Source organism: Camelus dromedarius, chromosome 32, assembly GCF_036321535.1.
Source record: "Camelus dromedarius isolate mCamDro1 chromosome 32, mCamDro1.pat, whole genome shotgun sequence".
Lineage (NCBI taxonomy): Eukaryota > Metazoa > Chordata > Mammalia > Artiodactyla > Camelidae > Camelus > Camelus dromedarius.
This window is the reverse complement of record NC_087467.1, coordinates 21,668,353-21,694,448: the sequence shown is the minus strand read 5'-3', so window position 1 is coordinate 21,694,448 and position 26,096 is coordinate 21,668,353. Positions and strand designations below refer to the sequence as shown.

General features: G+C 38.0%; 1 protein-coding gene across 4 annotated transcripts in view; it reads right to left on the bottom strand.

Annotated features, from left to right (window-relative positions):
- ANKRD12 (ankyrin repeat domain 12) overlaps positions 1-22,491 on the bottom strand; it is a 106,820-nt gene extending 84,329 nt beyond the window's left edge. The window contains exon 1 of one of the 4 annotated variants that reach the window (XM_031439183.2): positions 22,190-22,491. The gene's annotated coding sequence lies outside the window, so the exon portion shown is untranslated. The remainder of the gene's footprint in view (positions 1-22,189) is intronic. The other 3 variants (XM_031439178.2, XM_031439179.2, XM_031439181.2) reach the window with 3 other exon arrangements.
- Positions 22,492-26,096: the final 3,605 nt, after the last annotated feature.

Sequence of the window (26,096 nt, the reverse complement as noted above, 5' to 3'; positions counted from 1 at the left end):
GTATTTCTAAGTATATTATTCTCTGTCATGCTATTATAAACGGGATTTTAAAAAGTTCTTTTTCAGAGAGTTCACTGTTAGTGTAGATAAATGCAATTGCTTTTTGAATGATGATTTTGTATCTGGAAACTCTACTGAAATTATTAGCTCAACAGTTTTTGTAGAATCTTTAGGGCTTTTTATATATAAGATCATGCCATCTGCAGAGACAATTTAACTTCTTTCTTTTTGATTTGGATGTCTTTTATTTCTTTTGCCTAAATTCTCTGGTTAGGACTTCTAGTACTATGTTGAACAGAAGTGGTGAGAGTGGGCATCCTTGTCTTGTTCCTGACCTTAGAGGAAAAGCTAAAAGCTTTTCACTGTTGAGTATGATGTTAGCTGTGGGCTTGTTACATATAGCCTTTATTATGTTTCAGTATATTCCTTCTATACCTAAGTTGTTAAAGAGTTTTTTTATCATGAAAGGATGTTGAATTTTGTCAAATGCTTTTTCTGCATCTTTTGAGATGATATCACCACTTGTATTCAAAATTATACTTACTGGTAGCCCTAAGTAGTAAAATAAAGCAAGAAAAAGAAATAAAAGGTATATAGCTTGGAAAGGAAGAAGTAAACTGGTCTTATTTCAGGATGAAATGATTGCCTATGGAAACAAAGGCAAAGTATCTACAAAGAGGTTACTAGAACTTATAAGCAAGCACAGGAAGGACAAAGGATACATGGTCAATATATGAAAATTAATATTTCTATATACTAACAACAAAAAGTTTGACATTGAAATTAAAAACACAACTTATAATAGCATCAAAAATACTAAATTCTTAGGAATAAATATAACAAAATATGTGTAAGACTACATACTGACAAATAAAAAACACTGCTGAAAGAAATTAAAGACCAAAATAAAGAGATATACTATGTTCATATGGATCAGAAGTCTCAGTAAAATGTCAGTTCTCCCCCAGACTGATCTCTAAGGTAATGCAGTCCTTGTCAAAATCTCAGGATGCTTCTTTTTTTAATAGAAACTGACTAACTGTCTCTAGAATGGATATAAAAATGGTAAGGACCTAAAAAAGTCCAAATAACTTTGAGAATAAAACCAAATTCATGGACTTACATACGTTACCTGATTTCATCATAAAGATATAGTACATTATAAAGATACAAATAGTGTTAGAACAACTGTATGACCTTGGGTTAAACAAAGACTTCTTAAATAAGCTATGAAAAGCAGAAACTATAAAAGGAAAAATATGGATAAATTGAACTTCACAAAGCACTTTTGCTCTTTAAATGACATTGTTAAGAAAACGCAAAGCAAGCCACACAGGGAGAAAATACTTGCAAATTATATCTTTATAAATGACTTATACCCAGAATATATAAATAACTCCCACAAATCAATAAGAAGATAATCCAACTTTAAAAGGAACAAAAGACTTCAACAGATAGTTCATCAAAGAATATATAGTAAGTGGCAAATAAGCACAGAAAAAGTTAGTTGTTAGTCATCAGGAAAATAATAATGAGATGCTACTATACACCCACAAGAACAGCTAAAATCAGAACAAGTAAGGAAGATCAAGTATTGGTGATGTAGAGGAACTGGAACTCTGATACACTGCCAAGGGTTAGGAAGAAATGCAAAGTAGCACAGCCACTTTATTAATACGGGATTTCCCTACCACGTTAAGCACAACGTACATGTGTGTGGGTATGTGGGGTATCAACTCATTTGAAAATAACCACATTAGGCAGCCTAAGAGTCTTATTAAAAACAAAACAAAACATTTTACTGTCACTTCCTATCTTCACAGGACAGTAACTCTTTGGGAGAATACTTTCACTGACAATGAAAAGGATCCTCAAGAGCAAACACTGGTCTCACATTTAGTCTGTCACTCTACTGACAGATACGCCATAAATACGCCATAGTTTTCTTTTAGATTTATGTTTCCTTTTTTTCTGGGAAGTATACAGAACAACTATTAGTTTCATGCCACGGCCTATTAATTACAACCTTTAACACTGGCTTCTCTGGAAGTTTATTTTCTCTTCCACTCTAGACAGAAAAATTTTCTTAGTTACTGTCTTCTGTAGGGTTTTAAGTTTGAAACAGTCTCAATAGAAGCTTGTAAACCAGTGTTTGTATTTCTTTTTCTTTCATATTATTAAGTAGAAAATGTTTTAAGTTTTACCAGTTCTTTACAATTAAATACAACTTTAAACGGTATTTTCTAAACTGATTTTTCAAAGCCTCCTTTATTGGGATCTCCAGAAACTACTTTTGACACTGGGGGAGGAGGTAATCACAACTGGAAGAAAACTACTGTATCTCAAATCTCTTCACTTGTGTAAGGTGGTGAAAAAGACCCCACTGTCTATTTACCTTACCATATCCTTCTTTCCACTAGAGGAAAAAAATCATTCTACAAGCAAATTCTCATGGATTATACATGCACTTGCTTTAGCAAATGGAGCCTGACCAACTCATTTTTGAGACACAATATACAATTCATTTGGGGGTGGGGGGCAATGCATGTATGCCCAAGAAGTCCAGGCACTGGAAATGTGCCAAATACTACTGTTGATAAAAATGTACATCACCACCCTACAATATAAAGTTTAACCAAATAAGTATAACAAATTTAATGATGTCACTAAATGCCACTAAACTAATGCTAAATTATAATTTAATAGCAAGAACAGCAAACTCAAGGAACACAACTAACTCAAGACAAGAATGGTGACATACACAGGTAAGCATCCTTCTTAAAAGCTAAGGTACTGCAAGGATGCCAGGTCTTGCTTGCAGGTCAGACTTCTTAGTACAGTAACTAAATTGACTCTTCAGGAAACATTAATATGCTAATTTTTGTTGTTGTTTATGAATTACTACTTATCCTAAGGCTAACAATTTGGAGAAAATTTTATCTTCTTAGTAGAGAGTACAAAACTGCGCACTAGGAGAGGCCACACTGTGTTAAGAAGAAACCTTGGAGAGCTACTCAAGAAGGAAATAAGCCTTGGGACCATGCCTTTTGGGAATAACTACCCAATGTGGCAAAAGGAGAGAGGGTTAAGGGAAACAAAGGAGAGAAGACTCTGGTAGACTATTTGCAAGATGGGAATGAGAGGAAAAAATACCTCTAGTTGACTATATAGCTAGAGAACTTTGGAGAATAGAAATAGATAAATTTGTGAAGCTGTATGCTATGGTGAAAATCTCCAGAAATGTTCCTCTTAGAATTAGGAAAAGTCTCCTGTTGATTCTTATTTTGTGGTTGGCTTTATTCCTTTGGTAACCATGTTAAGTTTAAAAAGCTAAAGCTCTAAACTGTCATTAGAAACAATAATCAGTACATATATGTTAACTAAAAGAATGTGTAGTATATTGTACGTATGTATTTACAAGCAATATATTGTATGTGAATCAAATTGTAACAATTCTACCTAATAAAACTGAAAAATGAAAAAAAAAAGAATTAGGGAAAGTCTGTATTTTGAGATCACTTCATAGTCTTTCAGCATTTAGTAAGCACTGGACCCTCAGAATCAATGCTTTAAATGTGATTTTATTCTGTTTGCTCTAGTCACTCTATCTTCGAACTGTAAGTTTGTCTTAAAAGTTCTGCATAGGGGATCACAAAACACTAAGTACTTGTCTTTAGCTTCCACCTACAAACCAAGAGAGCAAACTTAGTGTGTCAGCAAGTCTCCCAACTCAGTTATCAGATATACCTGGCTTTACCACAGCTCCAGAGCTACTTGGCAATTCGTACTCCTCCTTTAAGAGTGCATTTTTACCAAGGGAGTGGGGAGAGGAAGAAGGTAGCTTTCTATGATTAGGCTAAGCAGAAATTTAAAATAAAATCACAAAATAGAACAAAACCCCCAAGAGAAAACAGGCAGAACAAAGTTACTGACACCAAACTTGGTAATAGATGAAACAGACTACACAGATTAAAACCGAACTGAAATATAAACACAGATGTGACAAACTGACAGTTTATAAAATGATTTCTTTCCCCAACTTTAACCCTAAGTTGACTTTTAAATTAAAAATCACCCGTGTTGGCCTTGCTTTTAGCTTTGATGAGGTGCTCCTTGATTGACACTATTGCTTCTACAACATTTCAATTTACTTGAAATATGCTGTTCTTTTAGGCTCATGCCACTTGGTAATTCAAACTTCCTTATCAAAAGCAAAGCAGAATCCTTTTTTTTAAAGATACATATTCTAGCTTCAACTTTAGAGCTACTAAATCAGTGTACCTGGAGGTAACATAAATACCACTTTTTTAAAAGCCCCCATAGTGGCTGCCAGGTGCTGGGGGAGAGGCAAACAGGGACTGGCTGCTCAATGGGAACAAGGTTTCTTTTTGGATGATGAAAATATTCTGGAATTATACAGTGATGATGGTTGCAAAACACTGTGAATATACTTAAAACCAGTGAATTGTACATTTTAAAGTGGTTAAAATGGTGAATTATGTTATGTGAATTTTATTTCAAGAAAAAAGCTCCCTAGTGGTACACATTAACAATTCTGAAATCAGCATACGTGCATTCTGGAAACAGACACCTGGGTAAATGAACAGTGGATGGTGGGCGCCAGTTCTCACCGTTGGAGTAGGAGGTTACAGACGGGCAAGTCAGGAGGAGGCTGCAATGTGGGAATGGATCACTGTTTGAGACATCAGTATGAACTCATGTCTTGCTTGGTGCAGATGGTTACATACAGAAGTATTTATAGATATGTATATACAGAATTAGTATACATACATATATTTCCTTCCTGTCAGCTCAAAGCCCAGAAGCAACAGACGTCAGTAACAAGGAGCACACCTAACACCAAGGTCTTGGTTACGAGTACCTTACTCCAGTGAAAGGAACCTGAGTTCCTTAGAGAAATGGCTGATTCTAAGGCAGAAAATATATGTGAGTCTGGAGACTCTTGTACTGCCAGAGTAAGAAAGTGCTCAAAAAATATACATAAATATATAAACTCAACAATGGGAATATGTCAAAGGGATACCAGGTATCAACTGAAAGAGGTCCCCACTGGCAAAGTCAGACTACTCTGAGCAACAGAGTAAGTAAAAGAGGGTTGGGTTACAATCCAAGGTATAAATATCCATGTGTCCATACTGATGTAAATAAGTGATTGAACAAATTAAAAAATAAGAGAGAAGACAAATTTTCATGAATTTTAGGCAGTTTATGTAGACGTTCTGCTCTCAAGGCGGTGGAGCATAACTCCCCACTCTCTAAGTGTAAGCCACAGAGTGATTTTCTACCAAAGAACACAACATGGAACAAGGTGGGGAAAACAAGAACGTGAAAAGCTCAGCAAGTAATATCTCAGCAAGGTGGTCAAAGTTAGCATCAACAGTAATGAATCATGTGGATAATACGTAGCCTTGATAAGATGTGGTGAAAATGGCATTTTACCTCTGTAATCTTCCTCCCAAATTGCATAATCCCAGTCTAATCATAAGAAAAACATGACAAATTCCAGGAGTGGGACACCCTACAAAACGACCTGACCAGCACTCTTTAAAACTGTCAAGTCATCAAAAACAAAGAAAATCTGAGAAATTATCAGTCAAGAAGAGCTTAAGGAGACATGATGACTAAATGTAATGTGGTATTATGAATAGGATTCTGGAACAAAGAAATGACATTTGGTGAAAACTACAGAAATCTGAATAAAGTACGGACTTACTTGATAATAATGTATCAATATTGGTCTATCAGTTATGGCAAATGTACCATGCTAAAGTTAAGACACTGAAAACAGAAGAACCTGGGGTAAAGTATACAGGAACTCTGTGCTACCTTTGCAATTGTTCTCTAAATCTAGTACTATTCTGAAGTAAATAGGTTATTTAAAAAAAAAGTTCCCAGGTAATTTTAATGGCTTGGGAACCATTAAGCAACATTTGCCCCTACCCTTTTCACAGCAAGCACCCACACACCTGCCAGTCACTTCACTAAATACTAACTTTGTCACTTACAGCCTTTATCTCTACATCAAAATCCTGGCCCCATCCTGGCTTTCTTCAGAGTTCATGTCCATATTCCATTCCGTGCTCTGATCCCTTAGGTGACTTCTCATTATCAAAAAACTTTATACCCTACTTCAACAACTTATTCTCCGTTTTTCCTCTTCCGAATTTTGCTAGGATCCTTAGCCATTTTTCTACTGTGGAAATCATCATTTTTCTATTGATTTGTAAAAGAAAAACTATGCTGTCATTTTTGTTGCACACACATACACACACATAAAATGTAGTTAAATATACGTACACAGAATTTACCATTTTAATCATGCTTTGAGGCATAACTGACATGTAACATTATATCAGTTTCAGGTGTACAATATAATGATCTGGCATATGTATATTGCAAAATAATCACCACAATAAGTCTAGTTAACATTTATCACCGTGCAGTTACAAACCTTTATTCTTGTGATGCGAACTTTTAAAGATTTAGTCTCTTAGCAACTTTCAAATATGCAATACAGTATTATTAACTATAGTCACCATGCTGTACTTCACATCCCCATGATTTTTTCTCCACAATTAAAAAAAATATATTTTGTCCTCTCTCACCCATTTCTATCCCACCCCTCCCTCACTCTGGCAACCACAAATCTGTTCTCTGTACCTACGAACTTTTTTTAAAAAAATCCCTTCTATAAGAGAAATCAGATGTTATTTGTCTTCCATTGTCTAACTTATTTCACTTAGCATAATGCACTTTGAGGTCCATCCATGCTGTCACAAACAGCAAGATTTCACTCTTTTTATAGCTGAATAATATTCCATTTTGTGTGTGTGTGTGTGTGTGTACACACGTGTGTACACATACATATATAGATAGAGCTACACATCACATTTTCTTTATCCATTTATCCATCAATGGGCACTTGCGCTGTTTCCATATCTTGGTTATTATAAATAATATCTTTTCACATTAGTGTTTTCATTTTCTTCCAGATAAATATCCAGAAGTGGAACTGCTGGATCATAAGGAATTCTATTTTTAATATTTTGAGGAATCTCCGTACTGTTTTCTACAGGGGCTGAACCAATTTACATTCCTACCAACAGTGCACATGGGTTCCTTTTTCTCCATATCCTTGCCAACACTTGTTATTTCTTCTAAGTGTATAGTTCTGTGGCATTAAATACATTCACACTGTTGTGCACCCGTCATCACTATCCATCTTCAGAACTTTTTCATCTACCCCAACTGAAACTCTACCCATTAAATAATTTCCCACTCTTCTGAGTCCCTGGTAACCACCATTTCACTTTCTGTCTCCATGAATTTGACTACTCTAGGTACCTCATATAAGTGGAATTACTTAACATTTGTCCTTTCATACTGGCTTATTTCACTAAGCCTGTCTTCAAGGATCACCCATACGGTAGTATGTGTCCTTCCTTTCATAGGCTGAATAATATACCTTCCACTGCATGTAAATACCATATTTTACTTATCCACTTAGCCACTGATGGACACGTGGGTTGCTTCCACCTTTTGACCACAGCAAACAATGCTATGAACATAAGGGTACAATGGATTGTACAATGTACAATCAAAAATACATTTTATGCCTATATTTTCTTCATAAATCCTTTCTTCATTTTTAGGCTTATACCATCTTTACTCCAAGATTACAAAATGTATTCACTTTTATTCCCTTTAACTTCTTTTTACATTTAACTCTTCTCATCTATCTGTAATGCCAGTTTTTAATAACAATCTTATTTCTTTATATACTGAAATCAGTTTCTAGGCATTCCAGTCTGTTTCTCTACTCTGTCTTTCATTCTTATACCAATATTATACCATTTTGCTTTGGATTTTTTTTGCATTTGAATATTTTATTTTTTAGACTTTTTTGTATAGCTTTATAATAAATTTTAGTGTCTCATCATTTTTCGTTTTCAAAATTATCTTGCCAGTTCTCACCAAATAAATTTCAGATTAACTTTGATAAGCTAAAAAATGTTGGCATCTGGATCTAAACTCAAACTAAACCATCTATATACTATATGAAGCAGAATTAATGGAATAGACATAAGAATTTTTTAAAGCATATAAAATCCTCAAAGAAGTAAGAAAAGATTGATAACATGCAGCAGGAGTAAACAGAATCAAGAAGAGATACAGAATATTAAAGTACAAGTGACCGAAAATAAAGAACCTACAGATTAGATAAATAATACAATGGATAAGTCAAGAATGAGTTAGTAAGCTAGGAGATCAGGTAGAAGATAGTTGCAGAAGGCAACAGGAAGGGATTTTTTTTTTTAAAGGAAAATATTAAAGTTAAGAGATATGGAGAAGTTAGAAGTGACAGAATCCATGTAACAGAATTCCCAGAAAGAAAGAAAAAATGAAGAAAACAATATATTTGAAAAAATGACCAATAACTTTCCAGAAATGAGGAAAGATCAAAGATTTCAGATTAAAGTATCTGGAACACAACCTGGCATACAGCAGACTCCCAATAAGTAAGTATTTATTGAATGAAAGGATGGATGAATGATTATGAATCCAAGTGCCAAACAAGACAGAAAAGAACTACACTCAGATACACTACAAACTGAAAAAGATAAACAAAAAAAGTCAAAATCTTCTAGAGAGGAACTACAGGTCACACACCCAGGAAAAGAAATCAATCTGACATCAGAACTTCCTAAAAGCAACATCAGAGGCAAGAATGTGGTAATATTTCAAAATGTTAAAGGTAAAGAATTTCAAACCAAAAATCTTTAATCAAAGGAAGTTATAACTTAAGGGTGAGGATTAACAATATTTTCAGGCATAAAAAGGCCTTAGAATGTATACATCCTGTTTGAGTCACCCTAGACAAAGAAAGTGCAAGGATTTTTTAAAAGTTTGCTTATTGTTGCTATTGTTTATACATCTAAATTACGTCTATACATTTTTTTAATGGAGGTACTGCAGAACTGAACCCAGGACTTCGTGCATGCTAAGCATGTGTTCTACCACTGAGCTATTTCCCTCCCCAAAACACTCTGTTTGAAAATTGCTTTTAAGTAGGTACTCAAATAAGAACTGAAGTCAATCTATGAGAACACTATGTGATATATGGGAATTAGAGTAAATAACCTAATAAACCTAGTATTTCATATAAAAAGAAAAATGATGGATGGGTGCTTTAAGAATACCCCTAATAATTCAGAACTAAAATTCTACAAAACATCAAGATGGTTGCTAGGACACTGCAGGGGTTGGAGATGGGGTGGAGGAGACTAGAGAAAAGTGAGAAAATGGTTAAAGTACTTGTCTTGTTTGAAGGAAAGAAAATGTTATATATATGTTAAGAAACTATGGAAAATGAACAGAAATACAGTAAAAAGAATGTAAATAATTGCCAACATATGTATTATTACAATAAATTTATTACAATAAATGAAAATGAATTAAATTCATTAATTAAAAGATAAGGGACTCTGAGGCTAGACAAAAACAAGACTCAGTAACACACTTTGTAAAGAGACCAGAAAAGGACACCAGAAAGGTCGAAAACAAAAGAGCAGAAGACACAGCAGGAAACACAACCCCAGGCTGGCAGACAGGCTTTTCTGTAGGCCCCACGCATAAATAATTCAGCCCTTCCTGGTCTGGGTACCGCTCCCTGCCACCCCTGGGCCCACGGATTACAGTGCCACATTAAAGCTCGCACACTAACAACTTATCTATTTTCCTTACAGGACAGAGCTTCAATTTCTGTCTCCGATTATGAGTTCTTTTTCCATTTCAGGCACCTGCAGATTCCTCTTTCTTGCTTTGAAGCTCAGCTGTGTTTTTTAAATGTTTTATTTTTATCTAGCATTTTCATGTGTTACTGAAAAAGAAGGGAGCATTCCCCAGTCTGCCATGTATTCCAGAAGTCCTCAGAAAATGTACTTTAAATACAATGGAAAACAAAGTCCAAATTACTTAATTTCTTCATTTATATCATAAAGTGATAAAGCTCAAATAATAAGGCTACGAGAAGTAAATAAAATGGTACCTTAGAATAGTCGTTGGTGCATATAAAATAGTAAAATGCTGCCTTCTAAATTTATCACCCACTTTACATTCTACCTAAAGACAGAACCGTAGCATGGGATGAGAATTCCTCATTTTTCTTCCTGTTCCAGCTTTCACTGGGCTGGAGCTATGCTAGGGGTAAGCATGCTTCCTCCAAAATTGTTTTGAGAAAAAAAGACAACTAGCAAAAGACTAAATCACAGCAATGATTCAATGATACTAGAGTCATTCAGTTAAGAAAGTGACCTTTATTTTATCTGTGATTTGATCTGGGAACCTGAAGTCCAACATTCTATTCTGAGATCTACCACTGACTTTTTGGTTGACCTTCATCACTTTTCAGTATTTCTGTTTCTTCTTGAAAGTAACGTTAGGCTAGATAACACTGAAGATCTCTTATTTTCCCAAAATTCTGATTCCAGAATAAGAGGTTTAGAACTATTTCATTCCATTCTATTTTTATACAAATACAAAAATGACAGCCTAAATTACTAAACAATTATGACATTCTTATTTCTGTGTTTCCTCATGCAAAAAAAAATTAGACATAAATAACTAAGTATTTCCTACTTAAACAAAGGCCAAAAGCTTAATTTCCTCAAATTTAAAAAGTGGCCTTATAGTAAACAATCTTGTTACCGGGGAAAGGGAGTGGGAAGGGGTAAACCTGGGAGTTTGAGATTTACAAATGTTAGCCACGATATATAAAAAATAGATTTTAAGAAAAGTTTCTTCTGTAAAACACAGGGAAGTACACTGAATATCTTATAATAACCTTTAACAAAGAAGAATATGAAAACAAATATATGTATATGCATATGCATGACTGGGACATTGTGCTGTACACCAGAAACTGACACACTGTAACTGACTGTACTTCAATCAAAAAAAATTAAGTTATCTTACAAAAATAATGGAGAAGACCTCAAAGCAAATAGCAATGTTTCTGGGATACTGACTGGACCCCCATGCCCACCTTAACTACTTAAACAATTCAAGTGAGACATCTCTCTATGGAAAGGGCTGAGTTTGTTCTAGCGCACCTTCCTAAAGTGAGCCATGGTAGATTTTCACCACAATGGTTTTTGGCAGCTATTCCATAACATTTTCCCTCAAGAATATAATGGTTGTATGCAGACCCAGAAATCAGTATCATAAAAATCACAAATTTAGCCAACAGCATTAAAGAGATGAAAACCATCTACATTCTTTAAAATAAACTGGTCTTCAACATTGTTTTTAAGACAATTATTTTTTAAAGTCCTTAAGGAATGTTTATGATCTATTTTATACAGTTCTATATTAATTTTTATAATGAACATGTACTACTTGTATAATCTGCAAATAAACATTTTAAAAATAATAAAATAGGTCGACTTCCACTTGGTTTGCTCTGGAGAACTAGTGTTCTGGTTAGAACCCAAGGGGAAAAAATAATGAGATGAGAGGTGAGAGAACTGCTCCAGACAGAGGGAGAGGGAGAGAGGTAAAAGGTACTTTTATTTGTGTTACATTTTCTAACCCAGCCACCAGAATAAAAAAGGAAGCAAAAGATTCAGGACAGAAGCTCAATCCAGCCTGCACTTCAGGTTGGTGCTGCTGTGTATTATACCCTTCAGGAATCTGAGCACGGCAGTGAATTCAGAAGGCTGTACCAAGTAAATACATTGTAAACGGTCAATTCGGTTTACCTATATGTGTGTATTACTCCCAAAATTCCACAAAGGTAAACCTACGGTATAAAACAGAGCAATATTTAGACAGTTCAATTGCTTGAAATATAAACAATCAAGAGTTCACGCTTGCTTTATCACGCCTTCCCAAAGTGAGCCATGGTAGATTTTTAGCACGTTCTCTAGCAGCTATTCTGTAACATTTACCTACAGGAAAATGATGCTTGTATTCCAGACCAAGAAATCACACAAGTGCACACAAGAGAGCAGGCAACACTGAATGGACAGCAAAAACAGAAGCACAGTAGGGTAGAAAATGAGGAAAGACAAGAGCAAGGGATCACCACAAGCACCCTGTCACTGTGCTGTTTGATCTTCATGGTAACAAAAGCAATTTAAGGCTTTCAAAAAAGGTAGTGACACAATTTCAAACAGCATGTTTACAAAGGTGTCGTTGGTGAAGCTCTGGAGAACAGACTAATGAGGAATTATATGAGAGACAAGGAGACCACTTCAAGTATAATGACCAGACTGGGAGGCGGGAAGGAACAGTAAACAAGAGCAAGGAGGCCAGAATGACAACTAACTGTCTGGCACCAGCAACAAGAAGTGAAAATGCTTTGAAAATAATTTAAAAGAAGCAATTAGCATTTACCTGTTGCTTGTACCTTCTAGTAGTAATTTAACAGTAATGACTAAACCATATCTCAAATTTTTAAAAAATAAAATTCTCATTACTTCATTAGGTACTATTTACAAAATAGTTGCAAAAAGATTTTCTATTTTTTTTTCTTTTTATTTTTTGGGGATAGGTAATTAGGTTTATTTATTTCTTTAGAGAAGGTACTGGGGACTGAACCCAGGACCTCATGCATGCTAAGCATGTGCTCTACCATTTGAGATAGCAAAAAGATTTTCTGACATTGTCAAGATGGGCCATAAAAGACCACATTCTAACAATACATTTAGAGTTTTTAAAGAAAGTAATACAGGCAGTTGTGTTTACAATTATCTATTTGCCCTGGATATCTAAGTATAGCCATATATACATTTCTTTCCAGAATTGTTAAGGTTGATATACACAATACTCATCTGTAATGGAGAGAGTTGCCGCAAGTGACTTTTAAGGCTTTAAGATGCTAAAAATGAGTTGCTGGCTGTACTAACCCTCTTTCTAGCCCTACAGGGTTCTAAACTGTGCAACTTCCGTAGACCAGCAGAGGGCTGCAACAGCCCAGAGAAAATGGTCAGGTGGCTTTACTTGCATCTCTGGCACTGGGAAGTGGAAAAATTACCAATACAGAAAGTAGAAATCTAATAGCCACTATGTATTTACTTCACTGTCAACAGATTCTAAAAGGGGGCAGGAGTAATCTCTCAATTCCGGAAAACTAGAAACACTCGTAATTAACCATTTTGCCACCAGCTCCTTTCTCTTCTTGCAAAATAGTCAAGTGTTTGGAAGCAGAACAAAATCTCACTAACAGAGTACTTAGAAGGGGGAAAAGGCAGCCAAAACAACAGCCAAAACAAAAGCAATTTACACTTCCTTCCCGACCACTGCTCCACACTACTGCTACCAGACTAATCTTAAAATTACTTCATTAGGTTACACTGACACCTACTTTGAAAATTCTGTTCTGCATATAACGCAGTTCTTAAGTCTAACTTTCCTTTGACTAGATTTTAAGGTAGATTTCTACCTCAGGTTTACAATCTTATTTTCAACTCTCCTAGTCATACCCCTCTTACTGTTATACACAATATGCAACAGAGTTAAAATGGCAAAGGTCACTGTAGTGAACTTTGAGGAAAGAAACAAATTTTACAGGTCTAGGGAAAGGGAAAAGCCACAGTTGGGAAAAGTTTGTGCCAAGCGGGAGATAGGAATTACCCTGGGGGAGTGGGGAAACAGAACAAGGAAAGGTATCCAGGGGGCTGCACTGAATCTGTGATGTTGAATTCTTAAAGCCAGTGATAGGCAGCAGATGCTGACTATGCTATTTCTGGACCGTTTAAACTATCTGAACTACTTCACAATAAAACAAATTTTTGGTGTTTTAACTCTGCCCCTCACAAGACAAGCAGCCGACACATGCAACATACTACACGTCTGGTGCCATTCCCAGTGTCACTCACAGTTTCATCCTACACAGTGTCCTAACACACGTTTACCGCTTTCTTTAAAAAAGACAGGCACATGCTTTAGCTTTAAGTGAAAGGAAAGGACTTTTAATTGCTTAGATAGCTGGGTGTAGTTTGAACAGCAGCACATAAAAATATAAAAGATTTGGGGTAAAGGACATGGCATAAAAATCCAGAACAATCTACAATAATCATGGCTTCTGAAACATAAGCCTGAGATCCTGAAAACCATCTTTACAGCCAAATCCTCTATGGAGTTAGAGGTAGCTGAAATCAGTAGTACCCCACAAGAAAGCAATGCTTGTGGAAGTGATTTCCAATCCACATCACACACCATTTCCACTCTGACCCAACAATAGCGCGAGCTATTAACACTACGTCAACTGTAGCCAAAACTATAGCTTCCATACAACTTCACACCAGGCCTGGACTGCCCGAGCCTTACTTTAGTCCTGAGCTGCAACCTCAGTCAGCATGCTGTGCACTCCCCAGCATAAGCCCACTTACTATACTACACACAAGAACTAGGCTAACTGCAAACTTTAAATGGAGCACAATCTATAAAAATATTGAGTCACTATGTTGTATACCTGAGACTAACACTAATATTGTAAACCAACTATATTTCAATTTTAAAAAAGAAGGATAACCGCATATAGGGCATTCAAAAGAAAATAAGCTCAGAACTGGCAGCATTCGGTATCACTGGTAGCTCTTTTAGTCAGGGCAATTTAGAATTAGAACTGTCTCCCTGCCAAAGTACGCTGAGGAGAATGATGAGAAATACGGTACAGGGGATTACAGCACAGTAAATTCACCGTGTTCTCATAGCTGTAAGTCAGAAACAGGAATGGGATGGTACTGTGAAAACTCCAACCCCAAAGGCAAAGAATACATGTATATTTGGTTTTATTTTAGAAGTGAAACATTTCCTGATATATAACCACACAAATGTTAAGAACCGGGGGGTAAAAAGGCAAATCTCACTGATGATACCAAAACTAAAGAGCTTTATCTATCAAAGGAAATATACTACAAAAAATAAATCCCTAAAAACACGAATTTATGACTATTTAAGAATGTAACAGTTATACATCAAAAACTGAACTCAAATTTTCAAGTCAGTGATTCTTAGTCTATTTCGGACAGACGTATCTCAGAGCCTAAAAGCCATAGGTCCATTCCCCTGAGCACATATTCACTAAAGAACTTGCAACGTAACTTCAAAATGTTTACAGAACCTCTCTGTAATTATGGATCCTTATTCTAAGTAATTATCTCTTTCAGCTCAATTTTAAGCTCCATACAAGCAGAGAAAGTCTTCAGATATGTGCTTAGCACTGGCACCTAAAACCTTAAAACCTAAGCACCTTTTCAAGCACAGGCTCCAGCAGCCACAAAGAAGGGTCTTCAGGACACCCAGGCGGGCTGCCCCATCAGGCAGGGTCCTGCCCCTCAAAACCCCCAGCCCCTCCACGCAATTTGCTGACAACATTGCCCTCAGCACATTTTATAGATGAAGTTTGTGTTTATTTACCTAGACTCCAGATTCTAGGAGTGGTAAGTCTTATTTCTGGAAATGATTTACATCTGACTTTCTAAATGAAAGAGTAAAATACTATAAAATGCGGTTTTTATACTTTCTATTTTTCAGTTTAATAATATTTTCCTTTCCACCCACTTTTAATAGTACGAGAGATATATAAATCACTGGTCCCTGCCTCTTAAAACAAAAATTAATAAGTTAACTTATGTGCTTAAAAAAAAAAGTCTCCATTGACACAACATTGTACAATGATTATAAGTCAATAAAAAATGTTGAAAAAAGTCTCCTATATGAATTTCATACAACCTCTTGAATTATTTTCTAAGAAAATCTGTATTACATCATTCCCCATCTTAGAAATTCATTTTTATTAAGCCCTTCATCCTCGCAATCATGGCTTTTCTCATCTGCTATCCATCTTTTCTCCCTTAGTCCGAGTTCATCCTCTTACGCCAGTCAGACCATTCTCCCTTATTAGCACTGGGCAATCCTTTACTGTGCGATGGAATCTGGGGTAAACAGTGAACAAGGCAGACATGATCTACATGCTTGCAGGGCTCACCATGTTCCTTTCTACACCAACCAGAAAGCAATTTGGATGATTAAAGAATAATACTGTCCCTCTATTTCACATGCCTATGTTTTGTCCATTGAGTGTAAACTCTTTAAAAAAAAAAAAAAAGACTATAACACTGTCTTCACTTGTATTTTCCTAAACTTCTACTTCAACAACACTAAAAGCAATACCATTCATAGAAACATTTATTTAAAACTTGTTAAATAAACAGGCAGTATTTAAAACCTTCTTGATTATACACCCATAATACTTGTTCATTGTAGCAAAACTTGAAAAGACAAAAAAGATAAAAATTCCAGTTATTTTCAGAAAAAAAAATCCAGTTACTTTCATATTCCATACCGAGAAATAATCTATCACTTTGTCAAAATGGATCACTCAAGACCTTTCATTCCTTATAAAAATCCATAATCCATAATCCAAAATAACTATTTTCACCCCAAAGGCTCAAAATTTATCATTTTATCCTTCTTTTTTCTCTTAATACCAACCTCTTTGAAGGTGCAGTTTTGTAAGGGAGCAATACAGTCACTGATTTAAACTCAACTATACGATGGGACTATGATAAACTTAACAAGGTCACGATAAGGAGTGAATGAAAAGCTATGTGGAGAGCCCATTACGAATCACAGAACATTTGTAATTACTCCTCTGACCAAAGGATATGAAGAAGTATCAGTTCACAGAAGAGAAAATATAAATGATTATTTTCCCCATGTATTAGCTAATGATCGAAGTTCTACAGCTAAAATCAAATACGGTCACACCATAATTACAGATGAAAGCCTTTAGGATGTAAAATAAAAGTAGGTAATATAACCTCACGAAGTTAAATTGTTAGCCAACAACAGTACAGACTTAATTCCACTGGGTGTTCGCAAAGCTAGAGAGCAACAGTGCTCAAAGGGGGAGGTGGGGCCAAGGAGCGGAAAGGACAGAGGAACGGAAGAGTGCGTGAGCCAATTTGCTTTCAAACATTCCTGTTTACTTTCAATAGCATGAGGACAAACAGAAGCTTGGTAAAGAGGTACTTTTTGTCCTGTTCAATTGCAGCCTAAAGAGAACACTCGTCTTCATTCTTGGGATGTTTTTATGAATCCTGGAAGACGGATTAATTTCTGAAAGTTGAATAACCACTATTGAGTGATCACCTAAACTATCAGTTTATAAATGGATTGGGTTGATCTTAAGAAAAAATTTCAAAGTAATAGGAAAATATATATATAACACAAATTTCAAGTTAGTTCTTGAGTAATAGCACCTAGAGTTGGAGACATTTCAGTGACAACTTTTTGAAGTTTTTTGGTAATTGGATATGTAAAATGCCTACTCACATCATATATTAAAATAACACATATGAAAGTATCTAACACTACCTAGAGTACAAAAGTTCTTTACTTTGACCACCAAGTAATTTCCAAATAATCAGAATTAAACTCTAATAAGGACTTATTTTAACTCACAGGATGCAAGACTTTAGTATGTAACACTGGAATGCAAGCCAAGGCTTTATTCCTAGTTATAATATTTTTGTGCAAATTATGGTAGGAAATATTCTGTAAAACTTTAAATCTCTCATCTAACTGACATCACTAACCACCACCATTAATTAGCAAGGTGGTATAAAGGATGCTTTTAGCATTTACCTCTACCCTAATTATTTAAGTTTCAGAAGTAGTAAAATAGAGTGGAAAGAAAGCTGTGTACAATGTGGCTTTGGCGGAAGAGAGAATAAAAGTAGGTGTTTCTTTCCTCTTCCTTTAGATTTGCTAATGCTTCTCTTTCATGAGTGAATTTCAAAGGAGTCTAGCATTACTCCAGAGAATTTCAACCTGGATCCTATCCATGGCTCAATATCATCAGATTAGTGGATGTTTTGCTGATCTGAGTAGTTCTGAAATTCAAGAGATGGGATAAAAAGTACTTCATGAACTACAAAGCACCATAATTTTTTACGTACCATTATTACCTTTTACTGTGAGTTAATATAGCTATTTCTAGGAAGACAGAGCCAAGCATGCACGATTTTTGTTTTCTATTAAGTCAGACTGCCAGCAAAACTCCTTATGTACAAAGAACAACAACTTGAAATGTAAAAGGATGCAAGACTAACAACTCTTTCAAGCAATAAGGTAGTTCAAAAATACAGTACTTATCACTAATACTTGTGACACTTCCCCTAATTGTGGCCCAAATACCAACTGATAACCAGAAATGTTAACTACTACATATTTTGAAATGATTTTAGTGCAATAAACAAATACTAAGGGATTGGCCAAAGACGCAATTTTTAATTGTCGAAGAAAAAGAAATGATTTCCGCCCTGTAACTTGAAGATTCATAATTTACCTCTTCTACTTACCTCAATTTGGAAGCATTTCTGTGTTTAAACCTAATTTTCTAAGAACTTAAGTTTGAATTTGTGTTTCTTAGAATTTTGGAGTGTCTCAATACTCAGAAAACCTAGTTTTGGTTGCCATTTTCTAACCTGGACAAACTCTTATTTACTATTACTGGATCTATTCCTTTATAAAAATCATAAATGAGTTTGGTTATCTTTTTTCTTCAGTCACTCTGTTTAAAGTATGTTTCCTTAGAACAATGAACATTAAAAGCAGGTGGAATCTGTTAGGACAGCCTCTTATAATGTAACAACTGTAGTTCTTCTGTACCTGGTGAGAATGATTTGGTTGACAACATAAAAAAACCCAACAATGATATCAGCATTGTATAAAAAGGCTTGCCAGCCTATCTTCCACAATTCTCATAAGGTATTTTCTTTTCTTTCTTTTTCTTTTTCTTTTTTAACCAACACAGTAGAAGGTAGAATGCTGGTCCCACATATTTTTCACGAAGTCTGAAATTTAAGAAATACAGCCTTAAAATTATCAAAACCAGCTAAACACTTATTTAGAGATAGAAATGGTTAAGAATGGGGACAGCAAAGTCTGTTACTTTTTTACATCTGTGACTATCTACACATCATGTAACAGTTCAAAGCCTCATCTTCATTAGCCACATGTTAGAATAATAATAGTATCTGTTTTACAGTGTTGTTAAGAAAATTATCTGAAATATTTCACTTAAAAGTTTGAACACAGATATGAGCGTATTCTAAGTGCTCAACAAATGTTTATCATAACCTTTAGCTTGTAATAATACAATTCTACAATACTGATGTACTGGTTCCTAGTATTATCAATTTAAAGCACTAGGAGAAGAGGTCTTTAAATCTAACAGCAAAAGTCAACAAAAACTCTGTCTTAACATTTCTACACGTATATTTTAGATCCAGAAGATAACCTCAACATGAACTACTCAGAAGCAGAGTTTATAAAGGAAATTACCTCCTATTATTGCCCTATCTGGAAACTAGCAACAGACAAATTAACACTGCTACTAAGATACTTTCACTATTACTTTAAAAAAGCCACTCTGTTAAAGAAACAGATTATGCATGCATCAGTGTATATAAGAATGCTTTTAAATGCTGTATGAAGAAACTTCATGTTCTCCAAAGGAAGTCAGGCTCTAACAACTGCAATATTTAAAATGTTCGTAAGAGGCTTTACTAAGATTAGAACTAAGTAGGGATCAGAAAATGCATCTACAGGGAGTTATAATCTGTAAAACAGCAGGTGCTCCAGACAATGAAGCTAAGGCTAAGCAAAAACCTAGGGATCTAAACACCTTAGATAATATAGTAAGAACTGCATTTATTTTAAAAATAACATAGTTACTTTTTATATGTATAGAAGTTTATAATATGTAATGTGTTTTCTACATGTAATCACATTTGTTCCACCAAACAACCCTATAAATTATACAGAAAAATTATTTTTTGCATATTACAAAGGCAAGGTTCTGAAAGTTAATATGATTTGTCAAAAATCACTGTTAGGAAGCGACAAATGAAGACTTTAAACTCCACGTTCTCACTTACATTTCCACCTTCTTTCCACTACTCCATAAAGCTACTTCTTAAAGAGGCAAATTAGTATCTTCACAAAAAGAAATCTCTAGGCCAAACCACAGACTATTTTAACTAGCTGTGCTGACTTTGGTAAGTCATTTCCCCTTACCAGATCTTTATATTTTCATCTGTAAAATGAGGGAAACTGATTAGAAAATTTGAGGCCTTTCCAGTTCAAGAAAAATATCCAAGACAGTACCCTTTACAAAGTAGGAGCATTTTACAAATACCTGTTGATGTCAGCCTCAGGAACAAGTTCCAAGTCAGAAGGTAGTGTCAATGGCTCTTAAGCAACCTACTGCAATTACAGCATAAATTCTTCATCTGATAGATACTGCTTCAGTAGCATCAAGTTTACATACAGAAAGCTGTCTACACCTCTTACAGACTATGATGGAAATAATAAATCTCATTAATCATTTTTTTTAAACTGAAATAATGCCCTTAAAAGACAAGAATGCTTTAAAGAAAATTTAACTACTAGTCAACCAACACCAAGAAACTGAACATTATCACTATTATTCTTTAGAATAAAAATCTCTTTTCCAGTGAAGCATTTTCCAAATATTCCTACTAACTACTATTTCTCCAGTCTACCTCAGAAGAGTATCAGTCACATTTCTCAACAAGTTCTACAGGGAAAAAAAGTAACATATAAGCATTTGATAAAAACATCTTCCTTTTAAATTAATTCCATTTGAACACTTGTCTCCAAACAAAACTGAAGCTTTTCTCCCCTTTCCTGATATTAAAGAATTAAATCCAAAAGACAGCACAACACATTTTCATCTACTAAGTTCTTTCGTCATCTGATTTTTTTCTCTCTACTGTTCCTCAAATACTCTTCATGACTACACACCGAGAGATTTTCACTTTTCCAGCTCCGTTTGTTCACAAAACCATTCTAACAATAACTATGGAAACCACAGAGATTAAGAACATTACAGGCATGCTGCGTTTTTACTCTTTTCCTTCCATGATTACCACTTAACATTTAGGTTCCACTTTATTTTAACACCTTGTCTGTCCCGAAAATAGAACACACAGCCTGAATAGTTAAGCTTGACCTCAGTCAACCGTCTGCAGACCTTCAGAAATTTAGTCAGTGCTTGTGTCATTTATAAAAGATCTTTTAAGTAATAAAACCTTCCCCTGCTTGCCTATAATCTCCTGGGGAAACACTTCGAATGTTTACAAGGTTCTGCGTTTAGCCCAAATTCAAGACTTCCCAACAAGTTTAGTTAATATAACGACTTGATTTTACAAAGTCGACACTATTTCATTTTGTTTTTAAGCCACTTGGCATCAATACAGCATATGTTCTGCCAGTTCTGAGCTAATCTCCAGGAAAGCCTTTGTACAACGATTGAAGAAACTGAAACAGATCAGTGCCCAAGATTTTTAAGAGCCTACTTGAACATATGTTTTTAATAAACAGTCGATTTATTCTAAAATAGCTGCTTTCCTAGTTCGCCTTCTTTTATAACTTACATAAACCGTTTTAAAATATGGCAGAATACATGATTGAGAACAGGTTCACTTCAACTTCGGGATTAGAGGACCCGCAGCCGATCCAGCCGCGCTCGCCGGGGAGGCGCGGGTGCCCGGTGGACCTTATACTCCGATGACTGCCGCGCCTAAAACGTCTCCTACGCTGCCACCGGCGCGAGCGCGTCAACTTCCCGTCCCAAACCGTCCCTTACTGTTATTGCTAACGCAGCTGTCAGCTGGGCTTCGGCAACCTCTTTGTACAACCGTTTACTCAACGCTTTGGGATCCTCGAGGATGCGTCACACCGGGTTCCCCTCGAACGGGCTCTAAGAACCCGACGGCCCCGAGGGTGCGCGAACGCGGCCCGAACCGGCGCTCGCAGAACGCCGGGGCCGCCGCCCGCTCGGCCCGCCCGCGACGCGACCGCCGCCCCCCGTCCCCACCCCACCGCGGACCGGGCGCGCCCCCGCCCCGCCCCCACCCCGCCCGCCCGCGGTCCGGCCGCGGCGCCCTCCCGGCCGCGCACACTCGCACGCACACGCTCCCCGGCCCCGCCATGTTCCGGGAGCGGCGCGGCCCCCGCCCGGCAGCTCCCGCCGCACCGCGGCTCCCGGCGGGGCGGCCCGCGCCGGGGCCACAACCGCCCGTCCTGTCAGCTCGGCGCCGCGGGGCGGGGCGGCGGGGCGCGTCCCTACCTCGCTCTGGGGAGGGGACGGAGCGGGCGCGACTGAGGGGCTCCTCCCGGGCGCCGGGGCCAGGGCTCGAAACCGCGCCCCTCCTTCCTCCTCGCCTGTCGCCACGCCCCCCTCGCCCTCACGGACCCGAGGCACGGCCGGCGCAGGAGGGTTTACCCCCTGAGGGAGGGCCTCGGCGCCGCCGCCGCTGTCGTGGTCCTCGCCGCCGCCGCAACCGCCACGAACGCCGCCAAGGCTGGGCTCGAAAACATCTCCGGTCTCCGCCGTCCCTCGCCACAGCCTGCTCGCTCCCAGGACGGCGCCGCCCGGCGATTGGCCGCGGCGCGGGCACGTGACGCGGCGGGCACGGGACGGGCGGCGTGACCGCCCCGCCCCCGGCGCCCGGCGCCCCTTCCGCCCGCCCCCCCGCGGCCCGCCGCTTTGGCGGCTCCGCGAGAAGCTTCCCGAGCCGCGGGCGGGGGAGTCGGCGCGTACCAAGTGGGGGCGGGGGAGCGGGCCGGAACTCCACCCCGCCCGCAGTCGCGCCTCCCTCCGCCGTCACCGGCCCCAGAGGGAGGGGAGCCCCTGGGGGAGCGGAGCCCCTGGCGGAGCGGCGCAGGCGGCCGGCAGGTTCTGCAGTCGCGCTCTGTGGCGACCGTGGCCGTGACTGGAAACTTCTAGAAATGGCGGCGGCGGTGAAGAAGAGGCTCTGTGTACAGAGGGTATCCACACGCTACTTTTGCGGGCGCGGGTGGGCCAGTTTGCGAGCTCGGACCGGAGGACGACGGCGCGGCCCGGCCGCAGGCACAGACGGGCGTGCGCCCAGCTCGGGCGGCGGGCGCGGCTCCGGCGTGTCCGGAGAGGCGGGGCGCGTGTCCGCCGCAGTGCGCCTGCGCGCCGGCTGGCCGCACCTGTGGGACGGCGACCGGGATCGGGACCCGGCGCGCCCTTCCCTCGCCAGGCGGGCCCATGCCCGGCCCCCGAGAGCACAGCGACGAGCACCTGCCGCGGAACGGCCCGGACCCACGACAGGCCCGCCCACAGCCGCACCGCCGGATGACCCTTTTAGGCAAATCTAAGCGCGTTATCCACATCCGAGACGGTTTCGCAGGGAGCCGTCCAGCTGGAGGAGTGCGTGTGGAGCATTTCCCGCCCGGCGGCCCGGCTGCCGGCACGCACTTCCCCCGGACGCTCTTATTTACATCGAGGTTACCCCGCGACAGTTTGTGCATGCCCTTATTTAAGCACCGAAGGGATTACATAATCGGAGGAAACCATTTTATTCTGAGTTCCTTCTGGACGCTTTCATTTACATCGAGATGAATCCGCGACAATTTGTGCGTGCCTTTATTTAACCACCAAAGGGGCTATGTAACTGGAGGGAAATCATCTCTCCCATCGTGACCTCAACTACAGCACGCATTTGTGACTTAATGAGTGTAGTTACAATTTACGTCATTAATCAGCAGATGGTGTATTTGACTTTGAGAAAGCCAAAAACCAGCACGTAGCGACATAAGGCTTATAAACTTGCATTAAAGATCACCACTTGTTCCTTTCCTAGGTTCCTGATTTCTCCCACCTTTAAAACGTTAGGTTCAAAGTGAATAGTAAGAGAGCATTTGTGGCTAGAAGTGGAACACCATTACCTTTAATTTGGATATTTATGGCATGGAATTTGACAATCCTGACTTGAGGTCGTTGAGTTGGTTCTCATTTGACTCACTGTCACAGGGAGTCTGGATGGCAGCGGCAATACCTATTTCCATAGCAGTAAGAGCCTCACTTCAAAACGGAAAGGTAGCTCATCTTGAATTTGCTGTCAAAACGGAAAGGTAGCTTATCTTGAATTTGCCGAAATAACCGTAATTTATGGCAGTAACTGTATGCATAACCTTATTACTTAAAAATCACTGAATATATCGAAGACCTACAAGGCAGTTGTGATCCAGGGCACTGTATTGACTGTGTTTGAATAGAAACACAAAATTCACTGCAGAATTAATCATATTGCAAAGAAAAATTTTAATGAAGCTCCTATTAAATTATATGTGGCAAATTATAAATCAGATACATTCTGTTAGTGGAAAGGTTCAAGTGAAACTTATGAAGGGAAAAGGAACTAATTTTCCTTTTCAATGTGAAACCGGAAGTGTAAGTCAAGAAATTAATAATTATTATGGATAAGGGCCTCAAAAAAAGCTGAAGAAAATTAGTTTATATCCACAGCTAGCTGAATAGTAAGTTGCGAAGGCTTTTAATTGTATAGCCCCATCTTTCATTGGCTCAAGTCTTGGAACCCATCTTCAGCAAGTGGGCAAAATACCTGTTTTCTTAGCAGTACCAGTAGGTCAGGGACCCCAAGGATTAAACATCACTCTTAGCCAAAGCTAAGTTTTATCACATTTATTTAGGTTTATTACTAGCAGACACTTAAAATGTGTATATCTGATATCTGAACTAGAAGCCATCTGCAAAATTTCTTTCCAACTTAGTTCTCAGCTTTCGAATCAACTACTATTATGTTTTGCTAAATTAAATCCTGCCATATTTAAAGAAGGTGAATGTAATAAATGAAAAATATAATCTGAGGTCGTGGCTTTTATGACTTAGTCTTCATACATGTAGCGCCTTTGCAGTGAATACTCTTACGGCTATTATGTGCTGTGGGATTTACTAGAACAATGGCTCCATCCAGTTACAGCAAGTAATTGTAAGCAATCGGTAGCTTCCCCTAGCAAAGTTCTGTAGCCGCTCCAAAAACAACGGAAGCTAGGTTATTAGATTCTTTGCCCAATAAGAAGAATGAAAAGTTGAATTATTTGTTGGTTTATTTTTGCAATAGAAATAAAATTTAAATAGCAGTAGGAAGATTTCCTCTCAAACAACCTAAAATTAATTTTCTATTTCTAAAATGGTACATAAATTAATCACCAGTGCCCACCCTTTAAACATGACTTGTTCTTTTCACCCAGTATCTGAAGGCTCCTCACTCCTAACTTTTTGTCTAGTTAAAAATAATAATAATAATACCAAAGTGTAAGGCATTTTTTACAAGTCAGTAGTAGCTTTCATTTAAAGGAATACCTGTATTTTTTCATAATTTTAAATAAAAAACTTAACAGCTAAACAAAGATAAGATAGACTATTTTTTTAAGAGAGAAAAATAATGGTAGAAGTAGTTGACTTTGGGAAGGTCTGAGGGCTCTAGGATGGAAGGGAGGCATTTTCCTTGTTACCTTTTTGTGCCACTTGAAGAATTACTGTTACTGTTTACTTTCTCAGGTGAAAAACAAAAACTAATTTTTAAACGCTGTCTTAAAAAATAATGTTTTTAACCATCGTAACTACTAGTCTGTCACAAGACCAGGGCCAAACAGTGACTTTGAGAAATCCTGAAACAACTGGATTAGTTTAGATTTATCCCTGCCTTAAAGCTATTTTTTTTCCCAGCTTACAAAACTCATAGCTAGTTTCTTCAACTAGGTACAATAATGAGAGGTTTTATTTCTTCTAAGTTATTATTTGCATTCCACTTCTAAGTTGTAATATGCAGTCAACTGAGTATACTCTGCGTAGCCACTGATCTTTCCAACTCAAATCTCACTTCCAGGTTCTTCCCCCGATGAGTTTTTGTATACCTGCAGGGTCAGAATAGCCAAGGATAATGTCAAAGTGTTTCATACCGTCTTTATGAAGACGATAAATAGTACTTCTAGAGCCAACTCCCTTATCCTCCTTACTCCTACAGTCTGCTTGACCTGCCACTTACCAGTGGAAAATAAAGTAACAATTACATGCTGTAAATATAAAAATGTTAAAAGAGTACTGACAAATAAGGTTTATAGAAAGATCACACTAACTTAAGACTTGGCTATGGCTAAAGATGGGAACGCAAAAGGAATTAGAAATTGGACAGAATTTTTAC